The sequence below is a fragment of the Indicator indicator genome, chromosome 1 (assembly GCF_027791375.1).
Source record: "Indicator indicator isolate 239-I01 chromosome 1, UM_Iind_1.1, whole genome shotgun sequence".
Taxonomy (NCBI): domain Eukaryota; kingdom Metazoa; phylum Chordata; class Aves; order Piciformes; family Indicatoridae; genus Indicator; species Indicator indicator.
In genome coordinates, this window is record NC_072010.1 from 49,127,356 (window position 1) to 49,150,555 (window position 23,200).

The following is a 23,200-nucleotide window of genomic DNA, read 5'->3' on the forward strand; positions in this document are numbered from 1 at the left end:
ACACACTAAAAAATCTTAAAAAAAAAAAAAATCTGGAAGAAGTTAATAATTAGTAAGTGGTTAAGAATATAACAATAATTTTATCATATTTTTAGGTTTTCTGCAAACTTTTGGCTGCATAGTAGTAGCTAACATCATTTTCAGGAAGATATTCTTTATTGCTGAGTTCCATATTGGGTATTTGTCACAACTGAATAAAAAGATAAAAATTCTACTCTGTGAAAATAACAGAAAATTGGTGATGAAGATTGTTAATACGCTTAAGTGGCTTACAGCTAGGGTGTAAAAAAACTGTTTTTTGCCCTTGTGGTTTTGACAAGTAGAACATTTGTGTTCAAATAACATAGATCAGTGATAGAGTAGGAGGTACCTTGTTACACATGCTTGGGATGTCTGCCCTGGGGTGGGAAAGTTCAAAGAATATTGGAAAACTAGATGTGCAAAAATCCCTGATACAGAGGTGGAAGCAGTAGGCTCAACAGTTTTTTTCATTCTCTAGCAAAGATTGAGCTCCATAATGCCTGTGTCCTCACTTGTGTAACTCCACCCGGGTGCTGCTGCAGATATTCCCTGGTTCACAAGACAGAATAAATCTACCTTTGCATTTCATCCATGGTTTTGTGGTTGATCTTGTGTTCTGCCTGTGTCAGCTCACACAACTATGTTCAGTTGTATCTGAAATATATTAATGTTGAGCTAATTGTAAAAACCAACCAAACAAAAAACCCATACACAAATGGAATTGTTTTATCAGTCGAGTTAGGTAAATTCCATACAATATTTTGGAACTACATGTGTCATTATATTTGATGCAAATTAACGTGATATCATAAATGTAGTCAAATAGAGCCTTTCTGGACTTATAAAACTGAGAACATTACCACTAACATGTTTCTTTCAGTTTGGTTTATGCTATGTATATGGCTATGATGTAGCAAAGAAAGTAACAGCTTCCTAATTGCTCTCTCAATATTTGGCACAAGACTAGGTGTATTAAGAACTTATAAGAGTATGCTGTGTATCTCAAGTCTGCTCTCCTATTTTGTCTTTTTCTTCCAAACGATGACAAATGTATCATTGCAAAAATTTCCATGTTTGTTCAGTTCTCTCAGGACACAGTAAATACCAAGAAGTATATGCAAGATCTTTCCAACTATTTTTTCATATACCTTTTGTTCAGCCTTCAAGTCAGACCTTGTTGATGATTTTTACAGATTCTATTGCTATATTCCACAATGTTTTGAACATTTCTGAAGACTGTAATGTGTCTCATTTCTGTGGCTTTTTAATCGTATCTAAAGTTTTTATGCCTAAAATATTTTAGGCAGATGTTGAGATTTATCTGCTGAAAATTCTTAAACTTCAAGCCTCATTTTGTATCATATCACTACATAAATATTGTTTAGTACAGAAACTGGCCATGAGGTCCATCCAGAGATAGCCTGATATTGGCCACTTACTATGCAATCACAAATACATGGTCTATGTTCTCTTTCCATTTTTTAAATGAAAGATTCACCTCCCATCTGAGTAGTATAACCTGCTAGCATTAGCTTGCTTTGCTTTCAACATGCTTCTTACTGACCAGCATAATCCATCCATGTTGACCACTCAACTGAAACCTGAATTCTAGCTTCTGAAATTTGAGGGCATTTTAAAATGACTGAAAACTATGAAGTAACCCTTCCCTTCAGTAGTCAGTCATTTACAAGATAGTAGACTTGTTTGATTATTACCAATACACACATACAAGGAGAAAGAGAGTTTAAAAGCATGGGGGAGAGAGAGAAGGATGAAATATCATTTAGATATTTTGTATTCTATTGTCACAACAAAAATTACTGTTTCTTGCTCAATTGCTTCTATTATCCTGTCTCAGGATAATATAAGAGAAAGGCAGAAAAGTTGGACCACCACTGGGAGAGAGTAATTCACAGGATTCCTGGAACTGGAAGGGCTTTAAAGGCAAACAGTATTTTAATCTAAACATTCTTATTTATTAATTTCTTGACTTCATAACACACCACACATTTTCTCAGCTGAATCATGGTGATGGGTGTGGTGGATTGAACTTGGCTGGTTGCCACACGTTACCAAAGCTACTTGTTACAATTTGAAGGGGGAACTTTAGCCTAGTCCCTGACTGCAAAGACTGAAAGGAAAATTACCATTGGATATAAAAGAAAAATAATGATAATATCTATGTAATTCATTGAATTGCCAATGGGATATAGAGTAGAGGCATAAAGAGTTCTTTCTTTTCTTCTTCTGTTGCTTCTACTTGCAACTTTCCTCTCTCTCTTCTGTGCCCTTGCCAGGGTATCTCTTTTTTGACTACTGTGTGAGGTAATGGGAAGGAGGGAGGGAGTGGGGGAGGAGGTGAATGGTCTGGTTCCCCTGGATCCATCCACGGGGGTCTGAGGAGTTTCTGTGTTGTTTATAAATTGTAAATATATACATATTATACATATAATGTATATTACATACATATTCATTGCATTTCATATTTTTGGATTTTAGTTTGCTTGTACATATAGCTTCATTTGTGTCCATCCCAAACTCAGCTGGTCTGGCAATTTTATTTTGGGGGTAGTTTCTCCAAATTAGTTGGGGGGGGGGTAATTTCAACCCACCATACTACTCTACCACTTACCCTCCTCAACTGCATAGGAGAGAGATGACCAAAGGCCCATGGGTCAAGATAAGGACAGGGAGATCATTTGCCAGTTACTGCCATAGGCAAAACAGACTCAAACTGGGGAAATTCATTTCACTTATTTGTAATCAGAAGTCAGAGTAGGACAAAAAAATATAAACAAATCTTAATCCACCACTCTCCCCACTCCTCCCTTTTTCCTGGGCTCAACTTTACGCCCTAATTCTCCACCTCCTTCCCTGTGTGGCACAAGGGAACACAGAATGTGGGTTGCAATCCATTTAATCACATTCTGTCTCTTCAGACCATTCCTTTTCACCTTCCTCTCCTTTTCTTCTCTCTCCCCTTCCTTTCCTGTCTCACACACAGAGAAAACTCCTCCATGAATTTCTCCAGCTGGGGTCCTTCTCACAGGCTCAGTTCTTCACTAACTGCACTATTGTGGGTGTTTTCAATGGTTTGCAGTCTTTTGAGAATAGACTGCTCCAATGTAGGTCCCTCACTGGGTTACAGGTTCTGCTGGAAGTGCCTGCTACAGTGTGAGTCACAAGCCTCTCAGGCACCTCCTCTGGTACTGGCTCCTCCACAGGCTGCAGATGAATATTTCTTTCTCTGATTGCAGGGAACAGCCTGCCTCCTCATGGTCTTTCACCATTGCCTGCAGAGGAATCTCTGCTTCCATCTTCACTGACCTTGGTTTCTGTAAAGCAGTTTCTCACATATTCTCACTCCTCTTTCCCAGCTGCACACACCCCACCACCTCACTACCACTTTCCCTTCTTAAATATGTTATCACAGAGGTTCTGCTATCAATGATCGAAGAATCACAAAATTTGCAGTAAGCAGGGGCATCCTCAATTGCATCAGGTTGCCCAGAGCCCTGTCGAGCCTCACCTTGAATATCTTCAGGGATGGGACCCCAACCACTTCCCTGGACAACCTGTTCCAGTGTTCCACTACCATTATGGTAAGGAAACTGTTCCTAATATCCAATCTAAATCTGCTCTTCTCTGTTTTGAAGCCGTTGACCCTCATCCTATCACTACAGGCCTTTGTAAACAGTCTCTCTCCATTCTTCTAGTACGCCCCCTTCAGGACTGGAAGGGGGAGAACTGGTGACAAGTCGCATAGAGAAGGCTGAGGTTCTCAATGACTTTTTTACCTCAGTCTTCACTGACAGGGGCTCCAGCCACACTCCTGAAATCACAGAAGATAATGGCATGGTCTGGGAGAAGGAACTGCCCACTGTGAGTGAAAATCAGGTTTGTGACCATCTGAAGAACTTGAAAGTGTACAAGTCCATGGGACCCAATGAGATACACCCATGGGTGCTGAGGGAATGGGTGGATGAGGTTACTAAACCACTCTCTATTATATTCCAAAGGTCACGGAATCTGGGGAAGTTCCCACTGACTGGAAAAGAGGAAACTTAACCCCAATTTTAAAAAGGGAAGGAAGGATGACCCAGGGAACTATAGGCCAGGCAGACTCACCACAAGATCATGGAGCAGATCTTCCTGGAGGCACTGCTGAGGCAGAAGAATAACAAAGAGGTGATTTGGTACAATCAACACAGATTCACCAAGGGAAAATCATGCCTGACAATCTTGGTGGTCTTCTATGACAAGGTCACAATATTGATAGACAAGGGGAGAGCAACTGACATCATTTATCTGGACCTAAGCAAGGCCTTTGACAGTGTCTCACACATCATCCTGCTCTCCAAGCTGACAAAATTCAGGGAGACTTGGACAGACTGGAGAGCTGGGCAGAGAGGAACCTAATGAGGTTCAACAAGAATAAGTGCAGAGTCCTGCACCTGGGAAGGAATAATAAACCGCACCAGTACAGGTTAGGAGGTGATCTGTTGGAGAGCAGCCCTGTGGAGAAGGACCTAGGAGTCCTGGTGAATAACAAGTTATTCATAGGTCAGCAAAGTGTCCTTGTGGCCAAGAAGGCCAATGGGATCCTGGGGTGCATTAAGAGGAGTGTGTCCAGCAGATCAAGGGAGGTTTTCCTCCCCCTCTATTCCACCCTGGTGAAGCATCATCTGGAATATTACAGTTTTGGGCTCCCCAGTTCAAGACAGACAGGGATCTGCTGGAGAGAGTCCAACGGAGAGCTACCAGGATGATTAAGGGATTGGAGCATGTGCCCTATGAGGAAAGGCTGAGAGTCCTGAGGCTTTTTAGTCTGGAGAAGACTGAGTGGGGATTTAATAAATGTTTATAAATATCTGAGGGCTGTGTGTCAAGAGAGAGGGCACAGGCTCTTCTCAATTTCGCACTGTGATAGGACAAGGGGTAACAGATATAAACTACAACACAGGAGGTTTCACCTCAACATGAGAAGGAACTTCTTCACTGTGAGAGCCACAGAGCACTCAACAGGCTCCCCAGAGAGGTTGTGAAGTCTCCTTCTCTGGTAACTTCCAAGGCCCAACTGGATGTGCTCCTGTGCTAGATTCTATGGTCCTGCTCTGGCAGGGGAGTTGGACTCAATGATCTTCAGAGGTCCCTTCCAACCCCTAACATCCTGTGATCCTGTGATCCTGTGAAAATACAGGTTTGATGGATGGACCACTCGATGGATAAAGAAGTGGCTTAATGGATGCACCTAAACAGTGGCTGTCAATGGGTCCATGTCCAAGTGGAGGCCAGTGACAAGTGCAGTCTTGTTTAACATTGTCATCGGTGACTTGGACAGTTGCATTGAGTGCACCCTCAGCAAGTTTGCTGATGACACCAAGCTGTGTGGTGCAGCAGACACGCTGGAGGGAAGGAATGCCATCCAGAGGGACCTTGACAGGCTGGAAAGGTAGGCCCAAGCCAATCTCATGAGGTTTAACACAACCAAGTGCAGGGTCCTGCATCAGGTTTGGGGCAATCCCAAACACTGATACAGGCCCAACAGGTCAAGGGAGGTGATTCTCCCCCTCTACACCACTCTCGTGAGATTCCACCTGGAGTATTGTGTCCAGTTCTGGGGCTCCTATTACAAGGAAGATATGAACGGGCTGGAATGTGTCCAGAGAAGGGCCACGAGGATGACCAGAGGGCTGGACCACCTCTCCTGTGAAGACAGACTGAGAGTTGGGGTTGTTCAGTCTGGAGAGAAGACTCAGAGAAGACGTTATTGTAGCTTTCCAGTATCTGAAGGGAACCTACAAGAAAGCTGGTAAGGGACCTTTTTAGGATGTTGAGTAGTGATAGGACTAGGGGAAATGGATCCAAGATGGAGGAGGGTAGATTTAGATCAGACTTTAGGAAGAAGTTCTTCACCATAAGGATGGTGAGAATAGGTTGCCCAAAGAGGTGGTAGAAGCCCCATCCTTGGAAGTTTCTTATGGTGAGTCTGTATGTGGCTCTGGGTAACCTGATCTAGTGGAAATCATCCCTGCCCATGGCACGGGGTTTGGAACTAGATGGTCGTTGAGGTTCCTTCCAACCCTGACAATTCTATGATTCTATGACATGGGAGAAACTTCTATCCCCACCCTTACTGTTCCCCGTTACCAAAACCTTTCCACATAAACACAACACAATGGGAAAATGACAATGTAGAGCCTTCCTGAAGAGGAAAAGAGCACTAATTATTACTGATGAAAACGCACACCCCAAGGGATTAATTTTAATTATATATTCATCACTAAACTGAAAGTAGTTAAATTAGAACTAGTATAATATAACATATCTAAGTAGATAGTCTATACTGCCTAAACACCAGATCAAGATTTATGAAGACTTCCATATGTCTCAATATATAATTGGAGGAAGTGTGTAGAAACTAGTTATATATTTTTTATAATCTTTTGTGATATGGAATATATGTTGAATTATGTGGGAGAGGAGAGGGTACAAAATTTTATCCCAAACACATATTTCATGATTCTGATATTTATGTTTTTTATTAATTACAGTTTCAGGAATTAATTGCTGAATATATTTACTACATACTTACAGAGATGATAGAGATGGCAAATCTACATAGAGATATTTTGATATGTAAATATGAATCATGGTGTTATAGAGAATTGGTGTGAATTTTTATCAACTCATCTTCAGTGCTTTAATGTAAGACTGTAAGTATTAATATTTGAAAAACTATTTGTAAATTAGTAAAAAATATCTTTATATTTTCTGATTTCAGGTAACTTCTTTAATAGTTATGACAAATTTGCAGCATTTTTAAAAATATTATTTATGAAACAATTTTCTTTTAAGATGGAAATATATGAGATAATTTCTATTAGTAATTCCTGTGTGAAACATTCAAAACATATTATAATCTTTTCTTCATGGCCAGGATTTATATTTATTAAAATTTAAATTTATGTCTTTCAGAGGTTTTTGGTTTTGCTTGGGCTTTTATTTTTCTCTTTTTAACTCTCTATAGATTTTCTGAACATCCATTTAAAGATGCTTTATATGCTATTTTGAAACACTTTATTTAAGTTTCATTGTTCAACGCTGTTTTCTGCTGTGCTTAGCAGGTATACTTATTGCCTGCTGCTGCTTAAATTCAATCTTCCAAACTTATTTTGAACCTCCTGTTGTGTTTAAATTCTCTAGATGAGTTCTTTATACTGGCCTGCTTACATTCATGAATAAATACATCACATGAATCAGTATCTCATAGAATGGTTTAGTTTATCTGATGTCTGTTTTCAATTCATCTCTTAGATAGAGATGTTTATTTTTTAGTCAACAGACTTCTTCAGATCTACTAACTTGAACATAGTGTTTCCTGATAGTGACAACTGTGGTTCCTGCTGCACATGGTTCTCAAACACCTGCTTTGTCTATTTGCTTTTAGTGAAAATATTGTATTTGTGCCCTCCCTCTCCTGTTATCCACTTCTCTCTTGATGCTACAGTGATGATTGTATATAATTATCCATTTTTTTAATCTGCATGAAAGAAATCTGATTTGCACAGATTTTTTTGTATAGTGTTTTTCAGAGTCCATCTTAAACACTTTACTGCCTGTGCAGGTAAAAAAAAAATAATGTGAATTGGTTATTTGGGCATAAGATGATGATATCTGGAAGTACTTGAGTAAGGTAAAGTTCACTGGGATAATTGTGAGGGACTGCAAAAGGAGCCAGAATTGGTACAGTCATAGTACAGTCATTCACTCTCTGTTGGGAGAGGTCTTCCAAATGGATCATTTGGAAGGCATTTTTCTTTTTCTTTTTTCCTTGTAGAAATCTGTTTGTATGCTAACAACTTCTTGATCAGACAGTACCCTATGAAATGAAGAAATGGTTACTGAAAGTTGACATTTATGTTTATAAGCTCAATTTCAATCCTTTGAGAGATTTTCAGTGAAAAAGACCTCGACTAAGATAGTGTACAAATGTAAAATAATCAATTGCCCACAGACTTAAAGATTGCATCTAAATAAGTTCGTCAAAAGGAGCAAGAGCTGACAGCATAAATTCTGTTTCACAGATAAGCATCTGAATCACTGGAAAATAGCCCTGATCCTTAATCAGCATGTAGTTTAACACCCAGTAAAGCAACTCAGACTTGTTTTAGAAAAATTGGATCCAACATGAGGTAGATGAGAAAATGATAGCACTAAGTCAGCTAACGAAACAAATGGGACACAATAACTTGTTTTTTTAAAATGTAGATGTAAATTCAAGACTTCAGGATGCTCATTCAGTCTATGTTATTTCATTCAACCAACCACAACATGAAGTAACAGCTATACACTTACTAATAATCCCATGTTTATAAATATACACTGAAACTCTACAGAGAGAAGCTGTTAACAAGCGAACAAAAGAACAAAATTAAAATGAAACTATTACGCCTGGAGAAGAGGAGGCTCAGGGGTGACCTCATTGCTGTCTACAATTACCTGAAGGGAGGTTGTAGCCAGGAGGGGTTTGGTCTCTTCTCCCAGGCAACCAACACCAGAACAAGAGGACACAATCTCAGGCTGTGCCAGGGGAGGTTTTGTCTCGAGGTGAGGAGAAAGTTCTTCACGGAGAGAGTTGTTAGACGTTGGAATGTGCAGCCCAGGGAGGTGGTGGAGTCACCATCCCTGGAGGTGTTCAAGAGGGGATTGGATGTGGCACTTGGTGACATGGTTTAGTGGTCATGAGGTCTTGGGTGACAGGTTGGACTTGATGATCCTTGAGGTCTTTTCCAACCTTATTGATTCTGTGATTCTGTATTATACAATATACATAAAGATTATTTAGTCTGAACAACTTTTTTCACTACAGGATGTTTACTTTTGGAACACATTATCATAATTGATAAAAGATGATTGTTCAGATAAAGTAAGCAAGAAAACATAAATAATTCAATTTACAGTTAAATGAGATAACATAGAGCTTTAAGTGGTGATTATTATTTTCATTTAAGGATGTGCTGAAATATCCAAAGAAGTTTCTCTGTACTTTTCAATGACTGCGTTTCTTGAACATTTTCGTTTTGTTCCAGACCCTTCCACAGGACACAGGCGTCTGAGACATGTGAAGGTAACTCAAGAAGGTAAAGACCAAGGTGAGAAAGGCTTTGAGTATCTCAGCCTTTTGCATGTCATGTGACACCAGGTTCCTTGCTACATTCAGCAGAAGGTCCACGTTTGTCCTTGTTTTCTCTTTTGCTCCTCATGTACCTGTGGAAGATCTTCCTGTTGCTCTTTGAATCCCTTGACAGATTTAACTCCAGGTGGACTTCTGTTTTCCTAAACTGATTCCTGGCAGCTCAGTGTCTTTACATTTCTCCTTGACGACTGGATCTTGTTTTCACCTCCTCTATGCTTTCTTTTTCTGTTTCACCTGAGTCAGCTCTCTGTTCATCCATGCGGAACTCTCACCATACTTGTATGACTTCCTGCGTGTGGAACTGCAGTGTTCTGGAGCTTGGAGGAGGTGATCCTTAAAACTTAACTGTATCTTCTTCACTTGTCTTCACTCAAGGACCATCTCCAAGGGGATGCTTTTCAGCATCTCCTTGGAAAGATTGAACTCTGTTCTCTTGAAGTCCAGGTTTGGGACACTGATTTTTGTCCTGTTTCCTCCTGTTAGGATCTTGAATTTTATCACCATGTGGTCTCTACAGCCAAAGCTGCTCCTGAATTTCACCTCCCCAGATAGTTCTTTCTTATTCATAAGACTAAGCGGTAATAGAACACCTGCTCTTGTTGACTTCTCAATCGCTTGTGACAGAAAGTTATGATCAGTTAAATTTCTTTTCCTGAGATGTACTTTCCGTCGTAATTTTGAGGACAGACATTGTACTGTTAGAATACTCTAACAACAGAATACATGAACAGTTTAAATCAGTTACTTGATTAAATCAGAAGACCTCCAGATCAATTGGAAATACAATTTCCTAGAAACTGAAGATGTGATTTTACCACACATCATGTGATCTAAGCTGGAATTTCCATAATGCACATCTTGACACTCTTGTTGCTGACACTGTTGCAGAAAAATACCCCAAACAAACAAAAAAATCCCAACCACCCCCACACAATCCAAAATGATTTCAAGTTTGCTTTAGAATAAGAACTCTAAACTGGCTTAGTGTATGTCAACATGAAAGCCAGTTAGTAGTCATAACACACATGATTGAGGATGGAAGGGCAAGCAAAAAAGTTAATCTCAGATTAGACTAATTTAAATTGTCATGGCACTGACCTCTAAGGAAGTATGTGGGGATTTGGGCTTAGCTAAATGGAAGTTAATAGCAGATATAATTATTCCCTGTAAATACAAGGTGAAAATACTAAGATAAAAGCAATGATTTAAAATACTAATAGCCATAAGTGGGTGTAAACTGGTCATATGTAAATTTAAGTTTGACCTTAAATAGGGATTTTATAGTATAGTTGCTCACAATAGCAGAGGATTAAGCTCAGATGATTGACAATGTTGCTTTAAGGCCCATGTTTCCTGAAAACTAGAAATTGAACAAAGAAATCCATAGGAAAATGAGGGTATTAAGAGAGAAAGCAGAGAGTGGTTCTGTGTCCTAAAAAAATAATGTATACATGCACTATGGATCTGCAAGAGGGAGTTAATTTGTCTACAGATATCTAGGAACTTGAAAAATAAAAAATAATACAGTTATAAAAGAAAACTAAAATAGTTGCTGTAAAGCATAAACATTGTTTTCTGTTTCCTCAGATGTGGTGCTGAATCATGAGCTACATATGGCAAGTTAGTGAAACTTGGGACACAGAGTACAATCATAGGATAGCTTGAGCTGGAAAGGACTTCTAAAGGCTGTCTAATCCAACTCCCCTGTAATGACCAGGGACACCTTCAATTAGATCAATTTGCTTAAAGCCTCATCTAGCAGGCTTTGAACAATTCCAATGACAGGACTTCCACCACCTCTCTGGTCAAACTGTTTCAGTGTTTTGTCACTCTCATCGTAATATATCTTTTTCTTTGTATCTGATCAAAACCCACCCTCTTTACGTTTAAAACCATTGTCCCTTTTACTATTGCAACAAACCTTGTCAAGGAAACTGTCTTGATTTTCTTTATAGTGCTCCTTTAAGGTCTGAAAGGCTGGAACAAAATCTCCTTGGGGCTTTCTTTTATTCAGGCTGAACAACCCCAGCTCCTTCACCCTTTACTTGGAAGAGGTTTTCCATCCCTCTGATCATTTTTGTGGCCCTCCTCTGAACCAGCTCCAGTGGGCCTATGCCTTTCTTGTACTGACGACTCTAGAGCTGGACACAATATTCCAAGTGGAATCTCACCAGGGCAATGGCAGAATCATCTCCCTTGACCTACTAGTCACATTTCTTTTGATGCAGCCCAAGACATGGTTGGTCTTCTGGCCTGTGAGTGCACATTATCAGCTTGTGTCCAGGTTTTCATCAAGCAGTACCCCAAAGTCCTTCTTCACAGGGCTGTTTTCAATCCCTTCAACTCTCAGTCAGTTTTGATACTAGGAGTTGCCTTAACCCAGATTCAGGACCTTGCACTTGACCTTGTTGAGCCTCAGGAGATTCAGACATACCCATTTCTCAAGATCGTCTAGGTCTTTCAGCCATGTTGATCTTACCATTCAGGTTGGTGTCATCCACAATTTTGCTGAAGGCATGCTTGATTCCATTTTCTGTGTCAGTGGGGATGATATTAAACAGCACTGGTCCTAGTATGGACCCTTGAGGGACACCACTCATCACTGATGTCTGTTGTAGGCTGTTGCAGACCCCTGAGAATCTGGCTGGGCTTCTCCGGAGTTCTTCACAGGCTTCTCTCCACAGCTCGGTGCCCACAGCAGCTTGGAATCAGCACACCGAGATGAGGCACGTTTGCACCAACAACTGCCAGCAACTGCCAGCTCTTTAATGGATACAAAGCCTGGTTTTAAATACCTTTTTACTTCCCTGCTAGTTGGTTCCCAGAACACTTTCCCAGACAGCAAAAACCTCCCTACCTCTCATCTGGCAGCTGCAAAGCTAGTCATCTTTAAGGAACACAAAGTGGGGAGGCATTCTCACCATCAAGGTCGTTTACAGCAGGCCCACCAGTGGCCTAGCCCACTCCACATACTATCCACAGACATACATTTGAACATTGAGCTGTTGACCACTACACTCTAAATGCAACCATCCAACTATTTTATTATCCACATATTAAATCTGTATCTCTCCAACTTAGAGAGATGGATGTTGTGGAAGACCATGGGAAAGGCTTTATAGAGGCCTTCCCTTGTTCACTGATGTAGACACTCCATTACAAAAAGCTACTATGGTGGTCATGGGAGACTTGTCCTTGATGTCACAGCCATATTTGGCTGTCTTGAATCACCTCCCTGTCTTCCATGGGCTTTACAATAGCTAAAGCCACTTTCCATCATATTTGAAAACTCATGACAGTCTGGTGAAGTTCTTACTGGCTGGAAAAGGGGAAGAATGACTCCTATTTAAAAAAAAAATCTCAGGAAGACTTGGGGAACTACAGGCAAGTCAGTCTCACCTCAGTGCTTGACAAGATAATGGAGCAGATCCTCATGAAGACTCTGCTAGGGTACATAGAAAAAGAGGAGGTGGTTGGCGGCAACAAATGTGCCTTCATCAAGAGCAAATCCTGCCTGAAAAATTGGGTGTTTTTTATGATGGGGTCATAACATCAGTGGATAAGGGAAGAGCAACTGACGCCATCTTGTATAAAATGTTTGACATGATATGCGTGGCATCCTGGTCTCTAAATTGAAAGGACAAGGATTTGATGAATGGATCATTTGGTGGATAAGGAATTGGATAGATGGCCTCTCTCAAAGCATTGTGGTCAGTGGCTCAGTGTGAAAATGGAGACATGCGATGAGTGGAGTCCCTTCAGGGATTGATATTGGGACCAGTTTTGTTTAACATCTTTGTTGGTGACATGAACAGTGAGATCAAGTGTACCCTTAGTGAGTTTGCCAACAACACCAAGCTGTTTGATGTGGTTGATACCCTGGAGGGAAGGGATGCCATCCATACAGATCTTGACAGGGTGGCAAGGTGTGCCCATGACAACTTCACGATGTTCAACAAGACAAAGTGCAAGTCCCCGCACCTGGGTCATGGCAATCCTAAGCACAAATACAGGCTGGGTAATGAGTGGATTGGGAGCAGCCCTGAAGAGAAGTACCTAGGGGTGCTGATTGATGAGGTGCTTGACAAGAGTCAGCAATGTGAGCTACAGCCTAAAAAGCCAATAGTATCCTTGACTGCATCAAAAGATGTGTGGCCAGCAGGTCAAGATGATTCTGCCTCTCTACTCTGCTCTTGTGAGACCCCCACCTGCAGTACTGCATCCAGCTCTGGAGTCCCCAACGCAAGAAGAATCTGTTGGACAATGTCCAGAGGAGGGTCACAAAGAGGGCTGGAGCAACTCTGCTACAAAGAAAGGTGAGGGATTTGGGGTCCGTTCAGTCTGGAGAAGAGAAGGCTCCAGGGAAACCTTATAACAGTCTTCAATACCTTAAGGGGGCCTACAGGAAAGAAGGAGAGGGACTCTTTATAAAAAGGGCATGTGGTGATAGGAGGAGCAATGGTTTTAAATGAGAAAGGGGATAATTAGATTAGGCATTAGAAAAAGTCCTTTACTATGAAGGAGCTGAAACATTGGAACAGGTTACCCAGGAAAGTTGTGGACACCTTGTCCCTAGAGATGTGCAAGACCAGGCTGGATGAGGCTTTGAGCAACCTGGTGTAGTGGGAGGTGTACCTGCCCACAGTAGGCAGGTTGGACCTAGATGATCTTAAAGTTCCTTCCAACTCAAGCCATTCCATGATTCTAGAAGGATCTGTTCAATGATCTTTCTGGGCACACAGGTAATGCTGTCACCTCAGTAGTTTCCAGGGTCATACTTTCTACTCTTTTTAATAATGGGTGTAATGTTTCCCTTTTTCAGTCTCCGGGGACTCCATCTGACTGCCATGTTGTTTCAAATATCTTGGAGAGTAGCTTGACAAATACAGCAGCCAATTCCTTCTGGACTCTGGGATGCATCTTGTCATCTCCCATAGACATATATATATATATGGGTTCAGGTTCCTTGGGTAGTCACGAATATGATCTTTTCTCACAGTGGGAGGGACTTTGCTTCCCTAGTCCCTCTGTGGTGATCCATGAACTCCAGAGGTGTAGGAAGAGAGGGTGCCAGTGAAGACTGAGGTTAAAGTTGGTGATTACCTCAGCCTTTTCCTCATCTTTTGCTACCAGCTTGTCAGTCTTGCTCATAAGGGAGGATATGCTTTCCTTGATGTTTCTTTTCTGTCTGGCATACTATTAGAAGTCATTCTTATTACTCTGCCTCACTTGCCAAATTCTGCTTTAGCTGTGTCTTGGCCTTCCTGACCTCATCCCTACACAACCTGACAGCATCCCTATACAAACTGACAGCATCCCTATACTTTTCCCAGGATGCCTTTCCCTGCTTCCATTACCTGTGCATTTTCTTCTTGCCCTTTAGTTTGGGCAGCAGGTCTCCATTCAGCCATTCCACTCTCTTCCCTTCCTTTCCTGATTTCTTACACCTGGGGACTGAGTTCTCTTACAATTTATGGAAAGTGTCCTTAAAGATCTGCTAGCTCTGTTCTGCTCTCTTGTCCCTGAGGGCCGTTTTCCAGGTGTCCTACTGACTAAATCCTACAGGACCTCTGGAAATGGCAAGAAATTCAAGGAAATCTATTAACATGTATCATCACTTCCTGGACTATTTCTCTTAATTACTGTGTTGTTTTCATTTCTATTCTATTACCACAGATAGTTACAGTAATTGGAAAGGCTCATAATCTATGTATGATTCATTTGGATATCAGCATGAGCCTACATGAGGAATTATTCGTATTTTGCATAGTATTTCGTATGTATAAAATAACTCTCAATAAAAATAATTTTAAAATATTACCAAGGCTGCAACCTCAGATACTGAGAAGCAGGAATACTACAGTGAATACTGCCTGTGGATATTTAATTTGATCCCCCCTGTGTGTAAAGGTGATGAAGTGTAAAGTGAAGCTTGCGGAAACAGTTTATCTGTGCAATGCATTGGTAGGCACCTACATTAAATCAGAGCTTAGACAGATGGATGCTGTTAAAGACTGGCCTGCTCCCAAGTAGAGAAAGCTGGCACAGCCCTTTATAGGAATAATTTCTCTTTCAGTTTAACTCCATGTCTCCAACCATGACCACACCATGTAGGAAGGGAAGTATAGAAAACCAAATTTGCACTAAATATTTAAAGATCATTAGTAGACTAAAGAATACCTGAAGCAGATGCAGATTTTGACAACATACTCAAGTTTTCTAGGCATGCTGTTGTAATGCAAAGAGAAAGATTAAGAAAACAAGAGTCTTTTACACACTTATCTATTCTCGCAAAAGAATATTTTGGATTTGTATTGACACTAAGATAACAATAACAAAAAAAAAGAAAGAAAAGGAGAAGTTGTTTAGGTAATTGTTTACTACATTTGGAAATTCAGTTTATGAATAAATATGAGAATAAGTATGTAAGAGATGATTTATGTGGAGATTTGTATATATATATCCAGATAAATTAAATGTATATTTCACAAATATACATAAATATAAGTAAATTCAGTTGTTTACACTTCTTAATAACAGAATAATTTGGGTTGACAGGGACCTCCACAGATCATCTAGTACAAACCCCTGCTCAGGGAAGATGCAATTAGGTCAGATTGTGCAAGACCACATTCAATCTAGTTTTGAAAATCTCCAAGGATGAAAATTCAACAACTTTTGAGCAACCCTGTCCCACTTGGCCACTGTTAGATAGATATGTATATCTTATTAGAACTCCCCAAGTTCCAGCTTTTGTCTGTCGCCTCTTGTCCTGTCACAGTGCACCTCCAGAAAAAAAATGGCTCTGTGTTCTCTTTGTTCTCTGGTCAGGTAATTACAGATAGCTATAAGGTTTCTTCAGGGCCCTCTCTTCTCCCAGTTGGCCAGATCCAGGTCCCTTAGCCTTTCTTGTGCTGCAGTTCTTTGATCACCTTATTGACACACTTGTTTCACTTCCTTCAGTATGTTAAAATCCATACTGTTCTGGAAAGCCTAGACTCAGTACTGTGTATTGTCTCTTAAGTGCTGAGTGTAGAAGAATCAGATGAACCTGTCTGATCTATTTAGATGCAGTGTATTTCAATTAATGTGACTGCTGAGCACTTAGAAGGACAATGATTGAAATCCATTGGGACATCTAATTGGATGAAATTTTTTTCTCACCTTTTTCACTAGTTATCTAGAACAGTCTACTGCTCTTGATATAGCAATTAGTGTGTTAGACCTAGATAGCACAGATGCTAGCATACACCTGTGAACTTCAATGCAATTTTTGGTTTTAATAGAAATAGGCAAAATTTGATTTCCCACCTCTTGATCAAAACAAGTGAATGAACTTTGATCAGTTTTTACTTACTCAAGTGAAAGGATGGCTATGCAAACCTCTTACTTGCCACCGAGGAGTGTAAAAGCATTCAGAACGGTCCTGAACAAGCAGATTGTAAGTGCCAGTCACCATGAAAGCAAATAAGAAAGCAGCATTGCTTTTTAAACAGATCCCTCCCCATGGAAATAATCTTTACCCAGTCCTGGGGTTGAGAATAGTAAAGAATATGGAGGAGAACCCAGGGAACTGAAGAGATCCTGGGGGACCCATGACCCTGCACCAGAATGTAGGATCATCTTTTCAACTTGCAGGAAATCTGGGACAACTGAAGAGAAGTCCAGGGACTCCACACAGCTGGATCTGTTATGCTAGCATGCTGTGTCCCCTCTTGGACCAACTCACCTCTCCCATAGCACATGGAATTAATGTCAAGAACTGCTGTGTTTACTCACACAACTTTTCTCCTGAATTGTGCCATCTCTCTCAGTGAATAGTGAAGTAATGACATTTGCAAATTGCTTATACCTGTGATTAAAGTGTTTTAGTGTTCAAATACATTTAATCTCCATGAGTTCATTTGATGTTAAATTGTGACACTGTTGAAATAATAATCTGTAGGCTAATTCTTCAAGGGGAAATGGAATTTTTATAGTATTTTTTTCTGAAAAAGCCTCTATGAATAACTAATGTAAGAGAACGAGAAATTGTTAGCTTGGGGGATTGTTATTATGTGCTGAAAATAAATGCAAAGCAGGATGAAGACTATCTATTGTACAACAGATAATGCTCTACTCCAGAAGGGTGTTTGACTTTTTTCTGAAGTACTATTACTACAAAGTAATCAATATAATTTCCTTAATCCTCATTTTATAATCAGTTTTAAGGGATGGACTTGAAATAGCCTTAAAAGTAAAGTAATAGCAGGGAGTTAGAGTGTTCAAGCGAGGAGCAAAGGCTATTCTTAACTGGCAGAATCACAGAATGACTGAGTTTGAAAGGGACTTCTGGACGTCATCATTCAACCCACCTGCTTAAAAACCATCGAATGGATAGAGAATAATGTGAATTTGAGGTAAAGGGAGAGAAAGAAAGAAAAAAAAAAGCTCCTGACAAAAGAGTTCCTGACTGTAGATTAAGTGGTTGGATCTAGTGGTTGCTAATTAATTCAGGGATAGTCTGAAGTTTAACCTCATTAGGTAGCTAAGACCTACATCACTGTTTGCTCACTTCTCCTCAGTGGGATACAGGAGAGAAAGGGAAGGGTTAAAACTGAGAAAACTTGTGGAATGAGATAAGGACAGGGTAAAAGACAAAGTAAAACCTGCATGTGTAAGAAAAGGGAAATAAAGACTTCATTCACTGCATCTCATCAGCAAATTAGTATCCAGCCATCTCCAGGAAAGCAAGGCTTCATCATGTACAACATTTACTTGGGAAGCCAAACACAGTAACTCAGAATGTCCCCCTCTTCTTCTCTCTTCCCCCAGCTTTTATTGCTGATCATGATGTCATACTTTGGTCAAGTTGGAATCAGCTGTGCTGTCTGTGTCCCTTCTTCTGCAGGCCCAGTCTACTTGGTGTTCTCAGCACAAAATGTAAACATAACTCCATGAATGAGCTACTATGAAGAAGATTAACTCTATCCCAGTCAAAAACAGTAAAGCCTGTAATTTAATACAGAGGTCAGTGGTCAATGGTAGATTGCTGTCTGAACCGTAATAGTACATCTGTGAGAACTGCATGAGTAATTCTGAGTCACCCTGCCACCTTTATTTTCTCAGGACAAGTCAAAGCTCATGCTCACCACCCAGAACTGACTCTTACTTGTACAATATGGGCGCAAATAACCTCAGTTTTCTGAATCTTGCTGTACAGTAGTAGAAGACTTCTCTCTGGCTATGTCCTGGAGTTCTTTTGTCTTTGCTATCAGAGTTGTTTTAAGTACATTCTGTAGAGAAAGTGAGTAAAGAAGAATCATAGAATCATAGAGATTATCTATGTCAATCTTCCTGACAGGGGCAGGGATGCTTCTCAACTAGATTTGGCTGCTCAAAGCCTCATTCTAACATGGCTTTGAACACCATCCACCACTTCCCTGGGCAACCTATTCCAGAGTCTCACTACCCTTATACTGAAGAACTTCTTCCTAAGATACAGTCTAAATCTACTCTCCCTCAGATTGAAACCATTCCCTGTTGTCCTGATGTTAGACATGCTTATGAAAAGTTCCTCTCCAGCCTTTCTGTAAGATCCGTTCAAGTGTTGGAAGGCAGTTATAAGGTCTTCCTGGAGTCTTCTCTTCTCTAGGCTTAACAACCCCAGCTCCCTCAGCCCATCCTCTTAACAGAGATGTTCCAGCCCTTGGATCATCTTTATGGCCCTCCTCTGGATTCGCTTCAACAGTTCTGTATCTTTGTCATGATGGGGAGACCAGAACTGGATGCAGTGATTGAGGCAGGGTCTCACAAGAACAGAGTAAAGGGGAAAAATCTCCTCTCTTGACCTGATGTCCACATTCCTCTTGATGCAGCCTAGGATGTGATTTACTTTCTGGACAGCATGAGCACACTGCCAGCTCATGTTGAGCTTCTCATCAATCAGTACACCCAAGTCTCCTTCTTCAGAGCTACTCCGAACCCACTCTGCACCCAGGCTGTATTTGTGCCTGGTACTGGCCCAACCCAGATTCAGGGCCTTGCACTTTCACTTGTTGAACTGAGGCAGCTGCTCTTCTGCAAACAACAAAAGCTAAGATTAATGCAGAAGGCATGGGATTGTGAAATTTTCCCTAACTGAAGAACTACATGTTGCGAACTTGTTTATGAAGAACAAAACAAAAATGTTGCATGAATGTCAAAAGCAACATCCTGCAAAAGCCAGACCTATGGACATGCTCAGCATGCTTTTATAAGGAACTATTTTTAGTACTTTTAAAGGGAACTAATTTAGTGCTAGAACTAATTTAATAATAGGGGACCAGTTTTAGCTTGTGTGTATGGGGCTGAATTCTATTGATTAAGTGGTCTAATGTGCAAGATAAGAAATAATATATAATCAGCTGCTTTGGGCAATAAAGCAATTGTGTTTGCAGCAACAACTGGGTTTGTGCCTTCATTTGCCACATTGAACCTTGTGCCATTGTCACTGGCCCACTCCTCTAGCCTGTCAAAATCCTTCTCACCCTCAAGTGAGTCCACGGCACCAAACAGCTTGGCATTGCTGGCAAACTTTCTGAGGGTACACTCAATGCCTGTGTGCATGTCACTGACAAAGACATTAAACAGCACTGGACCCAGTACAGATCCCTGAGGATCTTCACTTTTCACTGCTCTCCACCTGTACCCTCAGCATACGATCACAATCCTTTGAGTCCATTCATCTAGCCAGTTCCTGTAACATCCTTGTTCATTATTAACAAACATGAATATCTTGAGTGTCAAAGTAATATAATGGAAGAATTGAAAAAAGAGAGGAAAAACAAAAAAGCAGAGAAAAGAAAAAAAAAAGAAGAAAAAAATATTATTGCCTGACCATATTAAGTCACTACAAAATTAAGAGATGGCTTAATGCTATCTATGCCCTTATTTTAAACTTTCTGGAAACAACATGATTTGATTTGATGGATCAATCAAAGGGTATTCTCTTAATTTTATTGTGATCATTCTAAGATCACTCTGGTATAGCATGCACCTTGCTGCAGCATAACTAAGAGAAAGTCCTGGTTATGGGTGGATCAAAAGTTCTTGCTTCTTGAGACTATTTTTATACTAAACTGAATATTTTTTAACATGCTGATATCAGATTGTCTTTAAGAGTATATATGAAAATATTTTTAATTTCTACTATCTCTTGAGTTCAAAAACAAACTACAAAAAAAATATCATTTCCATATACTGAGTGAAAGGTCCTTATTTATTCCTAACTAATGAATTTGGGGGTTTGGTGTCTTTTTTTTTTTTTTTTAATATATGTAAACAGGGCTCAGATTTAGAAAAACTCTTTTGCATTTAAACCCAAAATATGATAGTTGTGAGCTATACAACTGAAATATGGTGTTGGTCTCTTCTCCCTATTAGGAAGTGATAGAACAAGACAAAATGGCCTCAAGTTGCACCAGGGTAAGTTTAGATTGGATATTAGAATAAACTTCACTGAAAGGGTTATCACTGGAATAGGCTGCCCAGGGGGGTGACTGAATTACCATCCCTGGAATTGTTTAAAAGATGTATAGATGTGATGCTAGGGGAACATGGTTCAGCACCAGACTTGGTAGATTCAGATAATGGTTGGTCTTTTCCAGATGAACTAATTCTACGATTGTATGGTTCTCTGGCAATTCAAACATCACACTCCAGTAGCTGCTTGCTTTCATTTGAAGGCCAACATGAATAATTCCAAGAGCTTAAGATGTTACCAAAAAACACAGCTTCACAAAATGGAATTACAGTTAATTTATTTTCTTTAATTAATTAAATAAATAAATATTGTTTATACAGTGCTATTATTAAAATAATTTATCCCGAGAAATAAGAGTTGTGTTTAATAAACTCCCTCAGGCTTAAACAGTGGAAAATTGTTGCTGTGCAATCAATGAGATAGAGTTTGGGCTACATGATGGACAAATGTAATATGATTTGTCTCCAGTCACCCCCAAATTAGGATTTTAAGGGATCGGTTTAATTGCTTTGTCGTGGAGAGGGAGAATAGGGATGGAGGATGGTGATTATTAATTATTAATTATGAAAATATGAGTTATGAAATTATTGTTTATTATTATTAATATTCAATTAATTACTTTATATATATATTGATTCGGATGCACGGTTGTAATAATATAGACCATAACTGATTTAGTATTTACAATTATACCCGGTTGTAATATTTACAGTCAATTTCTAATTAAGGGAACGAAAGCGTGCAGTTCCGCCGCTTGTCCACTAGATGGAGACGCGACAAAGCGCTTACGGCTGCGAGCTATGTAAGAGATGTTTATAACGTTATCACGAGGCAGGTTAAGCTGGAAATATTATGCGGCTATGCGCGGGCGCTTTGAATAGAACGTTACTAAATGTTACACACGTGAAAGATACATGCAGCGAGACAAATTGCCGGATCATGCGGGCTCGCTGGGTATCTGCTTCTGCCCGAGACTGGCCCCGTTCGGGCGGCGCTTTCTTTCTCCCTCCTGGCTCTGGGGGTGGGGGGGGGCAAGGTTGGCTTTCTCCTCCCGCGGTCTGCGGGAAGAGCAGTTCGCTTCTTTGTCCTCCCGCAGTCTGCGGGGAGGGGTGCGGCTCCCTGCCCAGAGGACGGCTCAGGAGGGCCAGGTCTTTTCGGTGCTCGGCCCTACGATCGAGGGCAGTTTTCCCGTAGGCAGGTCTCCGGTTGGGGGTGCGGTGACGCGATGCTTCCCCCCCTCGACTTGGCTCGAGCTGACTGCCGCTTCTCTGGGCGACTGCTTCCGTTTAAATTATAATGGTACAGTCATTGCCTTGACTTCAATGGAGAGGCTAATCTTTGCTCTCTCTTTTTCCTCGGGGAAAATCCCGGGTGTTTCCCCCTGATACGGGCTGCGGAGTGGCTACAGGGGGCGGCTCCTTTCACTCCCGCGGTCTGCAGGGGCCACGCAAGATACGTTTCTGCTTATTTGGCTGCTTAATTAGCTTGCAGCGTTTCTGGACAGCCAGGCTTGGGCTAGTCCTTCCCCCTTTGGGTTACAGCTTACCCTCTTTGGGGGCTTCCCTCAGTCCTTTTCGACTGGGTCTACGTCGCCTCTGGCGACGGGGTCATCCTTTGCGGGTCCTTGATGCACACTCCGTGGGCTGGCTTCCATGTTCGCAGAGGCTTCCATTATGCTTGCGTGAAAGGCTTATAGCTTACACAATAGTGAGTTGCATGATGGGTGCAAGCAAAGGAGAGAGCAACGTGGCACCAAAATGGGGCAATACTTATAGACACTCGAGGCTTGACTTAGCCAATGGGCACACTTGCCAACAGCCTGCTTCCACCTATAGAAAGGTGAAGCTAGAATTATGCCCGTAGGTGGACAGAGCATAGGCATCCCATTGAGATGGGTGCCTGCAGTTTATTCCCTTAGGAGACAGGCTGGCGCCTGAACCTTTTTCTTCCCCTCCTGAAAGAAGGGTGGAAGGGGGACTTTCCCAGAACATGTTGGGACAAGTTGGCTGGTATCTGGGGGCATAATTCTGGGCATGTGATGCCTTCACGACATGCTTACACTTAGATGTCTATGTCTGTTTGAACCATCAGATATCCGAGATAGCTCCGCTATCCTGGCAGACTGAGCATAAGACCTTGAGGACACCCACATCATTGTTATGAAGCAGCTGATGTCTGGACAGGATACGATTTTGTCTAAAATGGTACTGGGCATGCATTTAAATACTTATAACTGCAAAAGGGTAGGGGATTAGGGGAATCCTAGTCCTATCTATTCAGATATTTATTTTATTTTCATCTAGAGTTCAGTCACCTATGTGAAAAAGATGTTTGTTATTTTTAGACGCTAATATTTTCAGTCTTTGAGGACTCTATAAGTCTTTACACGAACTGGAATAAGGATTTTCCAAAAGAATGATTCCTTTTCATTTACTTTATGGTAGGTTATAAGAAGTATGTTATTAATATTTATTATG